The 16,112-nt window shown below is 40.7% G+C and overlaps 1 pseudogene; it reads left to right on the top strand.

The window, feature by feature from the left end:
* Positions 1-11,454: 11,454 nt before the first annotated feature.
* Positions 11,455-12,307, top strand: LOC102263596 (annotated as a pseudogene).
* The last annotated feature ends 3,805 nt before the right edge of the window (positions 12,308-16,112 follow it).

The following is a 16,112-nucleotide window of genomic DNA, read 5'->3' as shown; positions in this document are numbered from 1 at the left end:
CTAGCCCAGGGCAAAAGGAACCCTTTGGTCTCTGGATGTCAATATAGACCCAGGAGGAGTTCCCCCAAGCCCAAAGTACGTTTCAGCATAACACTGCTCAAACACAACCCAGCGATGACCAATCTAGGCTTAAGTACAATACCCAAGAAAGGCTCTGCCAGGGTAACTCAGTTGGTTGGAGTGTCCTCCAGATACACCAAGGTTGCAGGTTTGATCCCCAGTCAGGGCACATACAAGAATCAACCAATAAATGCATAAATAAGTGAAACAACAAATCTCTCTCTCTCTCTCTCTCTCTCTCTCTCATTTTCACCCCCTTTCTAAGATCAATAAATAAAAATTAAAATAATAATAACCAAGAAAGACAATAAATGGTCATTTGATGGTACAGAAGGAAATCAATTATAGGGGAAGCGATCAATAATTAATTTTTAAAATTCACTCCCCCTGAAAAGAGAGCAAGGCACTTTCTGAGTGAATGTCATCAGAGGCACTCCCCCATTTATTTCAAAAGAGGAATATAGTAGTCCCCTTACCCACTGGGTATATATTCCAAGACCCTCATTAGATGCCTGAAACCAACAGTTAATTTATAAATCAGGCACAGTAAGAGATTAACAGCAATAATAAAATAGAACAATTATATTACAACAAAAGTTATGTGAATGTGGCATTAAGTAAAATAGGGTTACTTGAACAAATACTGCAATATCTTTTTTAAAATATATATTTTTTATTGATTTCAGAGAGAAAGGGAGAGGGAGAGAGAGAAACATCAATGATAAGAATCATTGATCAGCTGCCTCCTGTACGCCCCCCACTGGGGATTGAGCCCGCAACCCAGGCATGTGCTCTTGACTGGAATCGAACCTGGGATCCTTCAGTCTGCAGGCTGACGCTCTATCCATTGAGCCAAACTGGCTAGGACAGTACTGCAGTATCTTGATAGTCCATCTGATAACCAAAAAGAGAAGGCTATTAAGTAACTCATGGGAGTGATAGTGTGGATATGCTGGACAAAGGGATGATTCGTGTCCTGGGCAGGATGGAGCAAGAGAGCATGCGTTTTCATCATGCTACTCAGAATTGTGAGCAAACTAAAACTTATAAATTGTTTATTTTTGGAATTTTCCATGAATATTTTGGATCACAGTTCACTGAAACCATGGAAAGTGAGATCATGGATCGGGGGGAGGGGGGGCTACTGTAAATATTAAAAACCAAAATATTAATAACTAAAAATGCATACTATTTTTTAAAATAAATCTTTATTGTTGAAAGTATTATACTAGTATATGTCCCCCTTTTTCCCCCATTGACCCCCTCCAGCCTGCCCCAGGCCTTGCACCATCCTATTGTCTGTATCCATGGGTTATGTATATATGTATACAAGGTCTTTGGTTGATTACTTCCCACCCATCCGCCCTTCCCGCCTTCCCTCCAAGATTCCGCAGTCTATTCCATGCTTCCATGTTTCTGGATCCACTCTGTTCTTCAGTTTATTTTGTTAATTAGATTCCACATATGAGTGAGAGCCTGTGATACTTGTCTTTCTCTGACTGACTTATTTCACTTAGCATGATACACTCCAGGTCCCTACATGCTGTCTCAAAGGGTAAGAGATTCTTCTTTTTTACTGCTGCATAGTATTCCATGGTATAAATGTACCACAGCTTTTTTATCCACTCATCTACTGATGGGCACTTGGGCTGTTTCCAGATATTAGCTATTGTAAATTGTTAAAAATGAATACTATTTCAATGAACATAAAATAAGAATCAACTCAAACATCTTATTCCTTCCTTTAATGGATGCTGACTCAGGGAATTTATTTCCACATTCCTAGCTCCTTTTCACTTAGAGCTACAAAACTCTAGAACCTTGTGAGCAGGGGTCCTATATGACTGTAAGATCATTCTGCTTATACCTGACCCCAGCTATGTCACTTACCTGTCACTGTGAACATGACTGGGGAACAGACCACTTACAATGAAGACCTGGAATGTGGAAAATCAAATCTACATATGAACAGACGCTGAGAATGGATTTAAAAAACAAGCAAACAAAAAAAACCCCCCAATGGTAGCAAACACAAACTACAGCAGGGAAGGTGGAAGAGTTAAGGACACAACAAAATGTTACATAACATTTTAGAACAGGTGTGGACAAAGGAACACCAGTTGCAATGGACAAAAATACTGAAAAAAATAGGGGTGATTAATTTTAAGCAAAGGTTTCAGGCCAATTTAAAATGTTACTGGCAGAACACTTAAAGTTCTGTTAATAATGCCTGAACTGAAGAAGGTCCAAGAAGTCAGAGATTATCTTTTTTAATTCAGAAGAATCATCTTTGAATGAAAAGGGAGATTATATATAGAAAAAATTTGATATTGAAAAGTAGCTTACATTTTATCATCACTACTACTTGCTCTGGTAGATACAATTTGCATTCATCATGGGATATATATAATATCCTTTACACTGAATTTATTGGGGATTAGGATGAGGGATATATATATTTTTTTTAACTTAAAAATACTTCTATTTATGAAGAAAGACTAGAAAGAGGTAGGAAGTGGTCTGTGGGGCACAGGGTGATACAGTAAAACCTTGATATAATGGACTAATTCGGGCGAGGGGGTGTCCATTAAGCCAAAAGTCCACTATATAATAAAGTAGGTTTTCCGATGCATATGTTAAAAAATTGACAAATTGGCCCTGACTGGTTTGGCTCAGTGGATAGAGCATCAGCCTGGGGACTCAAGGGTCCCGGGTTCAATTACCGTCAAGGGCATGTGCCTTGGTTGCGGGCACATACCTAGTGGGGAGTGTGCAGGAGGCAGCTGATCAATCTTTCTCTCTCATCAATGTTTCTAACTCTCTATCCCTCTCCATTCCTCTCTGTAAAAAATCAATAGAATGTATTTTTTAAAAATTGACAAATTGGTTAGTTTACCTCTTTTTACTTACGTAAGCATGTTTGTGTAATTAAAATTAAGTATGCATGAAAAGTTTAATTTCACAGGAAAGCTGTCTATATGTATTGCTGTAATCTTAAATTTATACGGAATAAGTCTAGTAAATGTGTGCATTCACCAGTCACCACGAGTGAACAAATGCACAAGGCTGGGGTGTGGCTTAGCATATGTGGGAACATTGGCTGGCACACATTCAAACTGCTGCAGAATGTCATGCCACAGGACAACAGAACCAATTACCTCGAGAGATGTGGTGTGAGCACATGCTAATTATTCCATGACCATTGTTCACGAGCAGTGACTCTTGGATTTAAATATGTAGACTATAGTTGTAGACATTTAATAATTATTTATGTCAGCAAAATTACTAGTGTTTTATCCAACATATGGCTATTTGCTAAAATTTGTTAAAAATAACAGTGAATTAATGTAAAAAATAACCTATTAATTTAACTATAAGCAAATCTTGGTTACAAGTATTTTAAAATGAACAGGATGTTAATTTTTATATATGACATACAGATGAGAAATTTTGTCCGTTAAACTCAGTCTGTTAAATCAAAGTCCACAAAATTGAGGGTTTACTGCAGTGGTTCTCAACCTTCTGGCCCTTTAAATACAGTTCCTCATGTTGTGACCCAACCATAAAATTATTTTCGTTGCTGCTTCATAACTGTAATGTTGCTACTGTTATGAATCGTAATGTAAATATCTGATATGCAGGATGGTCTTAGGCGACCCCTGTGAAGGGGTCGTTTGACCGCCAAAGGGGTCACGACCCACAGGTTGAGAACCGCTGGTTTACTATACTCTACCACTCTTCATGTATACCAGTTTTTCTGAGTTCCATTCCTTTCTCTTATTTTCTCCTTTTTAATTAAAAAAAATAAATTTACTGATTTCAGAGAGGAATGGAGAGGGAGAGAAAGAGACATCAATGGTGAGATTCATTGAACGACTGTCTCCTGCATGCCCCCTACTGGGGATCGAGCCCACAACCTGGGCATATGCCCTTGACCGGAATCAAGCCAGGGACCCTTCAATCTGCAGGCCGATGCTCTCCTCAGTGAGCTAAACCGGCTAGGGCTCCTTTTTAATTTTTACTATGAACATGTAATTCTTCTTAGTTTGCTAAGTATGCTTTATATTTACCCATCATTCCCACAAACACTATATAACCCTACTGATGGACTTAAGGAAGGGCTAAGGAAATCTCTAGTACCTGATATACTCGTTAAGCACAAGATGCAGTTTTCATAAAACAGTAATTTCAAGAAGAATCTTCAAGGTATGCATGCATGCCCCCTACTGGGGATCGAGCCCACAACCTGGGCATATGCCCTTGACCGGAATCAAGCCAGGGACCCTTCAATCTGCAGGCCGATGCTCTCCTCAGTGAGCTAAACCGGCTAGGGCTCCTTTTTAATTTTTACTATGAACATGTAATTCTTCTTAGTTTGCTAAGTATGCTTTATATTTACCCATCATTCCCACAAACACTATATAACCCTACTGATGGACTTAAGGAAGGGCTAAGGAAATCTCTAGTACCTGATATACTCGTTAAGCACAAGATGCAGTTTTCATAAAATAGTAATATCAAGAAGAATCTTCAAGGTATGCAGTGTGTAATAACTTTAAAGGCAGCTCTTGAACTGGTAGGCAAGTAGAAGTTGCAATAGGAAATCCAAGATGGCAGTGGAGTAGGTGGAAGCTACATTCACCTGCTCCCAAGACCAAACTGGAATTACAACTAAATTATAGAACAATCATCCTGAATAACCAAATGAGCATTAGCTGAAGAGAAGTCTGAAAACCAAGGATTATAGAAGAAGCTGCACTGAGACTAGTAAGAAGGGCAGAGACACGAAAAGGGCTGGCCCCTCTCCCAAGGTGGCTGAGATTCCGGAGAATATCTCAGCTGCAAAGCATGAGGTCTAGCCTCCAAGCCACGCTCCCCAGCCTAGAGCACCAGAACTGGGAAAGACGCCCACATAACACAGGGCTGTGAAAAGCAGCAGGGTTTCTGTCCATCAGGGAGAGATGGGAGTCCGCCAGAGACACAGGCACCTTCTTAAAAGGGCCAATGCAAAAATTTCATTTGCAGCCACTCACCCTGGGCTCCGGCAGAGGGAGGGCAGAGCAGACTAGAGTCTCATGAGGAGAGTGGAATTTGTCTGTGGCTCTGGGGAGAAAGCTGAAGGGACAGCCTCCAGGATCCCTGTGCTGAGTCATTCTCCCATATGGTAGATGCCATCTTTCTTACATGGCATCTACTCCCCTCCCTGTGGCAATAGCCTGGGGGAATGTAAGACCCACTCTCTGGACTCCCTCCAACCCACCCTGTGGAGTTTAGGCCCTGCTGAGGAGTCAGTTGCCTTAGAGTATAGAGGTCTGGGCAGACTTAGGTTGTGTCAGTGACTGAGCTGTGTGGCTTCAGGGTGGGGGACATTCCCCCCACTTTTCCGTGAAACTGACTGGTGCTTTCCTCTCACAGGAGACCTGCTGGAACCCCCCTCTGGGCTTCAGGCATCCCACCCTCTGGGCTGTGGCTCTGGAGTTACCACAGGCCTGATTCCTAGTGGCTCCACTCTGCCGAGGTTAGGGCAAAATCCAGGACAGACTGAGTTGTGTCTGGGGTGAGGGCCACACCCCAGAAGCCTGATCCACACCTCCCCCTCACAGGACATTCACTAGCCCCATCCTTCTGACTCCTGGAAGCCCCATCTTGCTGAGCTCCCTCCTGGCAGAATCTGGGACAGATTCTGTGACTAGAACAGGGCCATTTTCCCCTCACATTCCTGAGCAGTGCAGAGACCTCTCTTAACAGGGCCAAATCTTGGATTCCTAGTGGCTCCACTCTGCCGAGGTTAGGGCAAAATCCAGGACAGACTGAGTTGTGTCTGGGGTGAGGGCCACACCCCAGAAGCCTGATCCACACCTCCCCCTCACAGGACATTCACTAGCCCCATCCTTCTGACTCCTGGAAGCCCCATCTTGCTGAGCTCCCTCTCCTGGCAGAATCTGGGACAGATTCTGTGACTAGAACAGGGCCATTTTTCCCTCACATTCCTGAGCAGTGCAGAGCCCTCTCTCAACAGGGCCAAATCTTGGTCTGTTTGGGCCTGATAAACTCTATTGGCCTCACCCTGACGACTCCCTGTGACCCACCCGAACACAAAGGTGTGCGAGCACCCAGTGGGTGGTAGCTAGACTTGGTAAACCTGGGGACAATTGCCTAGTGGCCTTGGACCCTGCACTGGCACTGAGTTTGAGCCTGTATCACTCTGGTGAACATCACTCACTCCTACCTGGTGACTCACTGTGAACTTACCTTATGCACCTCGGATACTGCCAGAGGCTCTTTCAGTGACAGAGCCTGACAGACAGCTGGCAGGCAAAGGCAGGGGGAGGCAAATCCTGGGGTGCCTTGGGAAACTTGCTGACCGGCCCCTGGGCCCAGTGCCAGCCTTGGTGTGCAGCTTGGTCCTTCCTGTGCACACCCTGGCCCAGCAGAGGCAGCCACAAACTGAATCACTTGCAGCTCTAATAGGTTGCCCAGGGCCAGACACAGGCAACATCTGACATTGGCCTGCACTAGAGTCCCTCCCAAAAGGCCCAGAACCAACACACTCAGTGGCCAGCTTCAGACAACATCAGAGCAGGATACAATTAGCTTCACAAGCAGTATATCCAAAGGGAGATCTCGGCAGGCACCAGACCCTCCTAGGCAAACTCTGCTTCATGTGGGCAGCACCTGCACAGCAGCTTGCATGCTGTGGTTGGGGTTGAGCCTCACAGTCAGCCAGCCTGAGGGTTGATCCCATGCATGAATGGGCCAATAGCAATCAAGACTCAATCACAAAAGGAAGGCCCACATAACCCACACAAGGGACATTCCTGAAGCAGCCAGCTCAGGTGATCAAGGAGACTGCACCTCTGAACCCCACAGGACACATACTACATAAGGCCACCCAGCAAGACTGAGAGTCACAGCATATCTACCTCATACATAGAAACAAACACAAAGAGACAGCTAAAACAGGGAGACAAAGAAACAGGCCCCAAATAAAAGAACGAGAAATTTCCAGAAAGAGAGCTAAATAAAACAGAAGCAAGCAATTTATCAGATATAGAGTTCAAAGTAAGGGTTATGAGGATGCACAATAGTATGAAAAAGGACACAGAAACCATAAAAAAGGACCAGTCAAAAGTGAAGAATACATTGGAAGAAATAAGTAGTAGGTTGGATAAAGCAGAGGATCAAATCAGCACTTTGGAAAACAAGGTAGAAAATCATTTAAGGTACCTTTGTGACAACATAAAGCATAACATCCACATCATAAGGGTACCAGAAGGAGAAGAGAGACTGCAAGGGATTGAGAAACTATTTGAAGAAATAATGACTAAAAATTTCCCTAACCTGATGAAGGAAAAAGTCACACAAATCCAGCAAGCACAGAAAGTTCCAAACAAATGAACCCAAAGAGGCCCACACCAAGACACATCATAATTAAAATGCAAAAGGTTAATGACAAAGAGAGAATTTTAAAAGCAGCAGTTAGTTAACTACAAGGGAGCTCCCATAAGACTGTCAGTTGATTTCTCAAAATATTTCAGGCCAGAAGGGATTGGCATGAAATATTTAAAGTGATGAAAAGCAAGGACCTACAACCCAGACTACTTTGCCCAGCAAGGCTAACATTTAAAATTGAAGTAGAAATAAAGAGCTTTCCAGACAAGAAAAAGCTAAAGGAGTTTGTTACCACCAAAACAGTATAAAAAACGTGAAAGAGCCTGCTTTAAGAAGAAGAGGAAGAGGGAGAAAAAGGAGGAGGAAGAGGAAGGATAGGCAAGAGGAGGAGAAGAGGCAAAGGAATAGGGAGGGGGAGAGGAGGAGAAAGAGGAGTAGCAGGGGTAAGAGGAGGGGAAGGAGGAGAAGAAACAAACAAAAAAACATGGAACATAGTTAAAAGAATAAAATGGCAATAAATATGTACCTATTAATGATCACTTTAAATGTAAATGGCTGAAATGCTTCAATCAAAAGATATAGGGTAGCTGAATGGATAAGAAAATAAGACCCATACATATGCTGTCTACAAGAGACCCACCTCAGAACAGAAAATACACAGAGTACATGTAAAGGGTTGTAAAAAGATATTTCATGCAAATGGAAAGGAAAAAAAGCAGGGGTAGCAATATTTATTTCTGACAAAATAGACTTTAAAACAGAGGCTATAGTAAGAGACAAAGAAGGACACTAGTAGTAATAAAGGCAGCAATCTGCACTAACCGGTTTGGCTCAGTGGATAGAGTGTCGGCCTGCGGACTGAAGGGTCCCGGGTTCGATTCCGGTCAAGGGCATGTACCTTGGTTGCGGGCACATCCCCAGTAGAGGGTGTGCAGGTGGCAGCTGATCGGTGTTTCTCTCTCATCGATGTTTCTTACTCTCTATCCCTCTCCCTTCCTCTCTATAAAAAAATCAATAAAATATATTTAAAAAAAAATAATAAAGGCAGCAATCTAACAAGAGGATATAACCTTGTAAACATTTATGCACCCAACATAGTGCCCCTAAATGTATAAAGCAAATCTTGATGGACATAAAATGATAGAGTGACAGTATTACAATCACAGTAGAGGATTTTACCAGTAACACCCCATTGACATCAATGAATATATCTTACTGGACAGAAAATCAATAAGGAAATAGTGGCCTTAAATGCCACACTAGAATTCAGTGGTTCTCAACCTTCCTAATGCCATGACCCTTTAATACAGTTCCTCATGTTGTGATGACTCCCAACCATAAAATTATTTTCGTTGCTACTTCGTAACTGTAATTTTGCTACTGTTATGAATCGTAATGTAAATATCTGATATGCAGGATGTATTTTCATTGTTTGCGACCCACAGGTTGAGAACCGCTGCACTAGATCAAATGAATTTAATTGATATATTCAGAGCATTTCATCCCAAAGCAGCAGAATATACATTCTTTTCAAGTGCACATGAAACATTTTCTAGGATGGACCACATGTTTAGGACACAAAACAAGTCTCAATAAATTTAAAAGGATTGAAATCATATCAAGCATCTTCTCTGAGCATAATACTATGAAAGCAGAAATCAATCACAAGAAAAAACTAAAAACCAAACAAAGACATGGAGGCTAAATAACATGTTACTAAACAAAAAATGGGTTAATGATAAGATAAAGGAAGAAATCAAAAGATACCTTGAAACAAATGATGAGAACACAACCACTCAAAATTTATGGAGAACCGGGAAAGCAGTCTTAAGAGGGAAAGTCATGTCTGGCCCGTGTGGCTCAGTGGTTGAGCATTGACCTATGAACCAGGAGGTCATGGTTAGATTCCGTCAGGGCACGTGCGTAAGTTGCAGGCTTCACCCCCAGTAGGAAGCGTGTAGGAGGCAGCCAATCAATGAGTCTCTCTCATCACTGATGTTTCTATCTCTCTCTCTTGCTCTTCCTTCCTCTCTGAAATCAATAAAAATGTATGTTTTTTTAAAAGAGGGAAAGTCATAGTGAGAGGAGTTAGCTTGACAGACAGGCAGGGGGTCAGTGGAAAACAAAAGCATGTGGAACACAGGCAGGGCAGACACGGCAGTTTGAGAAAGCCTAATCACAGGAACCAACGATGCAGAAATAATAGAATGTTTTTGGACTCAGAGCAGGAGGCATGTGAAACTAGGGAGGGTTTGCAGCCATAAGGTGAACTGATGCATAGGAACAGGGAAAGTTCAGGTCCATTGCTGGGCAAGAACAATTGAGGGAATCGAGCAGGTGGTGACACGGGTAGATATTGAGCAGGCTTGTAGTAAATATATACTGCTAGACTACAAGGCTTCACTGACAACCCATTATTTGGGTTGGGAGTCTGAATCTGCTTATAATAAATTTTCCACGCTTTTGCTTTGATCTTCTGGTCTGCGGAGTTCACTCTTTGGAGTCACGAGACATGACCCTGGGAACAAAACCTCAGCTTGCCGTTCTAGTTATCAATAGTATTACAGGTCTATCTCAAGAAACAAGAAAAATCTCAGATAAACAATCTAACTTTAGCCTGGCCGGTGTAGCTCAGTGGTTGAGCGTCGACCTATGAACCAGGAGATCAGGGTTCGATTCCCAGTCAGGGCACATGCCCGGGTTGTGAGCGCAATCCCCAGTGGGCAGGAGGGCGGGGGGAGGGGGTGCAGGAGGCAGCCAATCAATAATCCTCTCTCATCATTGATATTTCTATCTCTTTCTCCTCCCTTCCTCTCTGAAATCAATAAAAATATATTAAAACAACAATTACAGTCTAACTTTACACTTAAAGGAACTTGAAAAAGAACAACAAACAAAGCCCAAAGTGAGAAGGAAGAAAATTAAAAAAAAACATAAACAAAACATAGTCTAAAATTCAATGAAACCAAGAGCTGGTTCTTTTAAAAGATAAACAGGATTTACAAACCTTTAAACAGACTCGTCAAAAAAAAAAAAAAAAAAAAAAAAGAGGACCCAAATAAAACCAGAAATGAAAGAGAAGTAACAATAGACATAAAGAAATACAGAGGATTGTAAGAAAATATTACAAACAACTATATGCCAACAAATTGGACAATCTGGAAGAAATGGACAAATTCTTAGGAACATACAATCTTCCAAAACTGAATCAGGAAGAATCAGAGAATCTGATTACAACTAATGAAATCGAAGTAGTAATAAAAAAGCTCCCAACAAAAGAAGTCCTCAGTGGATGGTTTTATAGATGAATTTTACCAAACATTCAAAGAAAAACTGCCCTGGCTGGGCAGCTCAGTTGGTTAGAGTGTCATCCTGATACACCAAGGTTATGGGTTCAATTCCTTGTCAGGGCACATACAAGAATCAAGCAAGCAATGTTCCTGTCAAGGGCGCATGGCTCCATCCCCAGCCCTGGTCAGAGTGCATGTGGGGAGCAACCAATGGATGTGTCTCTCTCATGTCGATGTTTCTCTCTCTGTCTCTCCCTCTCCCTTCCACTCTCTCTAAAAATCAATGGAAAAATATCCTCGGGTGTGGATTAACAAACAAACAAAAAAAGCCCTAGCCGGTTTGGCTCGATGGATGGAGCGTCGGCCTGTAGACTGAAGGGTCCAGGTTCGATTCCGGTCAAGGGCACATGCACAGGTTACGGGCTCGATCCCGAGGGGGGGGGGTGCAGGAGGCAGCCGATCAGTGATTCTCTCTCATCATTGATGTTTCTAGCTCTCTCTCCCTCTTCCTTCCTCTCTAAAATCAATAAAAATATATTTTTTTAAAAAAGAAAGAAAAAATCAACCAATGAATGCATAAATAAGCAGAACAAACTGATGTTTCTCTCTTTCTCCCACCTTTTCTCTCGCTATCTAAAAATCAATCAATACAATGTAAAAAAAACTAGCAAAAAAAAAAAGAGAAGAAGAAGAAGAAGAACTAGCAGTCACTAGGTGGAGGGAATAGGTGAAGGTATGGGAGGCACTGGTGCCAGCACCAGACTTGGAGTGAAGGAGCCACCGAGCCAGTGCCGAGCCACCCAGGCGGCCACCATGGCCACCAAGGACATCCATGAGGACCATGATACCTCTATTGAGAATGCAGATGAGTCCAACCACAACCCTCAGTTTAAGCCTATAGTTTCTCTTCTGAGCAAGAAATTAAAACACTAGAAGATGAAGAGAAGCTTTTCAAAATGAGGGCAAAGCTGTTTAGATTCACTTCAGAGAACAATTTCCCAGAATGGGAGGAACGAGGCACTGGTGATGTCAAGTCCTGAAGCATAAGGGAAAAGGGACCATTCGCCTCCTCATGAGGAGGGATGAGACCTTGAAGATATGTGCCAACAACTATATCAAGCCAATGATGGAGCTAAAGCCAAACACAGGCAATGACCTGGGTCTGGAACACCCACGCTGACTTTGCTGACGAGCTCCCCAAGCAGGAGCTACTGGCCATCTGCTTCCTCAGTACTGAAAATGCACAGAAATTCAAGACAAAGTTTGAAGAATGCAAGAAAGAGATCAAAGAGAGAGAAAAGAGAGGAGGATTGGGCAAAAAGGATAATGCTGAGAAAGTGGCTGAAGAGCTAGAAGCTCTTTTGGTGGAGGAGAGCAAGGAGTCTGAAGACGAGGACACCAAGGAGAAAGCTGAGGAGAAGCAATGCTTTTTTTTCCTTTTCCTTTTTAAAAAAGTTTGCCCTGTCCTTCTTTTCGGTTTGTTTTTACAAGGGAACTGAATTCCAACAAAAATTTAAAAAATAATAATAAATAAAAAAAGAGCCCTAACTGGTTTGGCTCAGCGGATAGAGCGTCGGCCTGTGGACTGAAGGGGCCCAGGGTTCGATTCCAGTCCGCATGTACCTGGCACATCCCCAGTAGGGAGTAGGGTGCAGGCAACTGATCGATGTTTCTCTCTCATCGATGTTTCTAAATCTCTATCCCTCTCCCTTCCTCTCTGTAAAAAATCAATAAAATATATTTTAAAAAAATGTAAAAAGAACCAACCACCTATCCTTCTCAAACTATTCCAAAAAATTCAAAGGAGAGAAGACTCCCAAACTCATTTTACCAGGCCAGCATTATCCTAATTCTAAAACCAGATAAAAACACGACAAAGAAAGAAAATTATAGGCCAGTATCCATGATGAACACAGATGCAAAAATCCTCAAGAAAATATTAACAAACCAGATCCAGCAATACATTAATAAATTCATACACCATGATTAAGTCAGATTTTTTCTGGGGATACAAGCTTTGGTACAATATCTGCAAATCAATAAACATGATACACCACATAAACAAAATGAAGGATGAAACCACATGATCATATCAATTGATGCAGAAAAGCTTTTTATAAAATCCACCACTCATTTATGATAAAAAATCTCAGTAAAGTAGGAATAGAGGGAACATAATTCAACAAACTCATAGCCAACATCATACTCAATGGACAAAAACTACAAGCATTTCCGTTAATATCAAGAACAAGACAGGAATGTCCACTTTCACCGCTCTTATTCAACATAGTACTGGAAGTCCTAGCCATAGCAATCAGACAAGAAAAAGTAATAAAAGACCTCCAAATTGGAAAAAAAATAAGTATAACTGTCATTATTTGCAGAAGACATGATACTGTATATAGAGAACCTTGAAGAATCCACCAACCCCTCCCCCCAAAAAAACCCTACTAGAAATGATTAATGAATTCAGTAAAGTAGCAGTATATAAAATAAATATCCAGAAATCAGTTGCATTTTAAATTTTTATTTATTTATTTTAAAAAATTTTAAATTGATTTTGAGAGATAGAGGGAGAGGGACACACAGAGAGAAACATCAATGTGAGAATGAAACTTCAATCAGCGGCCTCCTGCACACCCACTACTGGGGATCGAGCCTGCAACCAGGGCATATGCCCTGAGCGGTAATCGAACCAGCATGGGTCAACATCCAACCAACAGAGCCACACTGGGCCAGGGTAGTTGCATTTTTATACACCAATAATAAACTTTCGGAAAGGAAAACTAAGAAAACAATCCCATTCACAATTGCTTCAAAAAGAATAAGATACCTAGGAGTAAATTTAACCAAGGATATAAAAGACCTGTATTTGGAAAATTGTAAGATACTGAAGAAAGAAACTGAAGAAGATACAAATAAATAGAAGCATATACCGTGTTCATAGAGAGGAAGAATTAACATCATTAAAATGTCCATAATACCAAAAGCAATCTATAGATTCAACGCAATTCCTATCAAAATACCACTGACGTATTTCACGGAACTAGAACAAATATCCTAAAAATTTATATGGAACCACTAAAGACTCTGAATAGCCAGAGCAATCTTGAGAAAGAACAAAGTTGTAGGTATCATGCTACCTGATATCAAATTATACTACAAGGCCGTAGTAATCAAACAGCAGGGTACTGGCATAAAAATGGATATATAGATCAATGACATAGAATACAGAGACCAAAAATAAACCCACGCCTTTATAGTGAATTAATATTTCATGAAGGAGGCAACAGCACACAATGGGGGCCCTGGCCGGCACTGCTCAGTGGTTAGAGTGTTGGCCTGCGCACCAGAGTGTCTGGGGCTTGATTCCGGTCAAGGGCACGTACTGGGGTTGCAGGTTCGATTCTGGTCGGGCTGAGTATGGGAGACAACCAATTGATGTGTCTCTGTCACATCGATGTTTCTCTCTCTCCTCTCCCATCCTCCTCTCTTCCACTCTCTCTAAAAATCAATGGAAAAAATATCCTCACTTCTTGGGTGAGGATTAAGAAAAAAAAAAAAAGGGAACACACAATGGGGTAAAAATAGTCTATTTAATAAATGGTGTTGGGAAAATTGAACAGATATGTGGGAAAACAATGAAATCAGATCCTTCTTATACCATATACAAGAATAAACTAAAAATAAATTAGAGACTTAAATGATAGACTCAAAACCATAAAAATCTTAGGAGAAAACATAGGCAGTAAAATCTTTCTCTTAGCAATATTTTTTCTGATATATTGTCTCAAGCAAGGGAAACAAAAGAAAAAAATAAACAAATGGGACCACATCAAACTAAAATATTTTTGCACAGCAAAGGAAACCATCAACAAAATGAAAAGACAACCCACCGAATGGGAGAATACATTTGCCAATGATGCATCTGATAAGGAGCTAGTGTCCAAAACTTATTAAGAACTTATACAACTCAACACACACACACAAAAACCCCATCTAATTAAAAAACGAGCAAAAGACCCAGGTAGACACTTCACCAGAGGGCATATAGAGAGCCAACAGACATATGAAAAGATGTTCAACATCACTAATCATCAGAGAAATGCAAATTTAAAGCACAATGAAATAATCAACTTCTACCTATCAGAATGGCTACCATCAATAAATCAACAAACAAGTGTTGGCAGAACATGGAAAAAAGAGAACCCTCATGCACCATCAGTGGGACTGCAGATTGGTGCTGCCATAGTGGAAAACAGTACGGCATGACCTCCAAAAATTAAAAATGGAACTGCCTTATGATCCAGCATTCTACTTCTGGGAATATATTCGAAGAAACCCAAAACATTAATTCAAAAGAATATATGAACCCTTATGTTCACTGCAATATTATTTACAACCAAAACCTGGAAATGCCTAGGTGTCTATCAGTAGATGAGTGGATAAAAAAAGCATTTACACAGTGGAATACTACTTGGCCATAAAAAAGAGGAAATCTTACCTTTTGTGACAGTATGGATGGACCTAGAGAGCATATACTATGTGAAATAAGCCAGTCAAAGACAAGTACCATATGATTTCACTTATATGTGGAATCTAATGAACAAAATAAACTAAGAAAATAGAAACACAGTTATAGATAGAAAACAGACTGACATCTGTCAGAGGGGAGGGGAGTTGCAGGGCTGGGTGAAAAGGTGAAGGGATGAAGCAAAAACAAAAACAAAACAAAACAAAACACCCTCATAGACACAGACAACAATATGGTGATTACCGGAGAAAAAAGGGGGTTGAAGAGGTAGAAAATGGTATAAGGGGGATAAATGTTAATGGAAGGAGACTTGACTTGGGTGATGAACACACAATACAATATACAGACTATGTATTATAGAATTGTACACCTGAGCCCTATATAACTTTATTAATCAATGTCACCCCACTGGTCAGTAAAGAAAAAGAAGTTATAATAGTCAACAATTTGAGCTCTGTTTGCTACCTGCAAGTAGGCAAATATATACATTTTTACTTAAATTAATGCTTTAGAATGTGTATTATAATCATTGTTGAAAACTGTAATTAAAGCTGTTACATAATCAGATTAGTATAAAATGTCAAAAAATATTCTAATTTCCCTCAATTTTCAAAATTCTATACCAATTTTTATATGGCAAAAAAAAAAAAAAGGAATATGATGGCAGGAAAATGCAATATCACTAATATCTTTTTTTCTTACTGTTAAAACACCCAGTAAATTTCCAACCATATTGTAACAAAATTCTAGACAATAAGATTTTCTTTCAATTAAAAGTTAAGTGAAATAGTGATTTTAAATATTAGATTCAGAAGGCCTATCTATATATAATAGGC

This window comes from Myotis brandtii, unplaced genomic scaffold (genome assembly GCF_000412655.1).
Source record: "Myotis brandtii unplaced genomic scaffold, ASM41265v1 scaffold190, whole genome shotgun sequence".
In the NCBI taxonomy this organism is placed as follows: Eukaryota; Metazoa; Chordata; class Mammalia; order Chiroptera; family Vespertilionidae; genus Myotis; species Myotis brandtii.
The sequence above is the reverse complement of the archived record's forward strand: the minus strand, read 5'-3'. Positions and strand labels throughout refer to the sequence as shown.